Below are 1,202 nucleotides of genomic sequence, written 5' to 3' on the forward strand. Positions count from 1 at the left end.
GGCATGTTTTTGCAATGGCTGATACCGGTTGTTCTTTTCCATGTTTAGTGCTTCCTTCAGGGTCTCTTGTAGGGCAGGCCTGGTGGTGACAAAATCTCTAAGCATTTGCTTGTCTGTAAAGGATTTTATTTCTCCTTCACTTATGAAACTTGGTTTGGCTGGATATGAAATTCTGGGTTGAAAATTCTTTTCTTTAAGAATGTTGACTATTGGCCCCTACTCTCTTCTGGCTTGTAGAGTTTCTGCCGAGAGATCTGCTGTTAGTCTGATAGGCTTCCCTTTATGGGTAACCCAACCTTTCTCTACAGAGGAGTCTTAAGGGGTTTGTATGCTTAGAGTTGAGAAATCAAATAGCTCCTGAAAACTGTAATTAGAGGAAATTCCATATGGAGACAGGCCACAAGGAGAACTCAAGCCCTTGTAAACCAAAAATGAAATATTCTAAGCCCCCATTTACTAAACAGATTCAACCTCCCACTTCCACCTCCCAAATAGCTGGGATTACAGGCGCATGCAACCATGCCCGGCAAATTTTTGTGTTTTTTGTATAGATGGGGTTTCGCCATGTTGGCCAGGCTGGTCTCGAACTCCTGACCTCAAGTGATCTGTCTGCCTTACCCTCCCGAAGTGCTGGAATTAGTGAGGCACTGCAACAGGCCTCTAACACTTATTTCTGAAGTTTTTTTTCTTCCCTGCTTCTCAGAAGCCCCTTCCTCCCTCTCTTGTTGCCTTAAAGTACCTCCACCCTGGCTGGGCCCTGTTGTTTTTTTGTGGGTTTTTTTGTTTGTTTCTTTAGCCTAAGTGTGCTCTTCCACCTGGGTTATACAAATGCAAAGTACATCCTAGTTCCATGCTGGGCCTTATTATTAGCAAGAACTTTCCTGAATCTCTCAAGATGTAGTGAAAGCAGGTACATGTGAACTATGTTGAACTATACTGTATTTCCTAAAAGTAAATAAATGTGTTGACTGGGAGCTATGGCTCAGGCCTGTAATCCCAGCACTTTGGAAGACTGAGCAGGAGGATAGCTTGAGCTCAGGAGTTCGAGACAAGCCTGGGTAACATAGTGAGACCCTGTCTTTACAAAAAATACAAAAATTCACGGGGCCTGGTGACACAAACCTATTCTTCCAGCTACTCGGGAGGCTGAGGTGGGAGAATGGCTTGAACCCTGGAGGCAGAGGTTGCAATGAGCCAAGATC

Source organism: Rhinopithecus bieti, unplaced genomic scaffold (assembly GCF_001698545.2).
Source record: "Rhinopithecus bieti isolate Rb0 unplaced genomic scaffold, ASM169854v2 scaffold_34876, whole genome shotgun sequence".
NCBI lineage: Eukaryota > Metazoa > Chordata > Mammalia > Primates > Cercopithecidae > Rhinopithecus > Rhinopithecus bieti.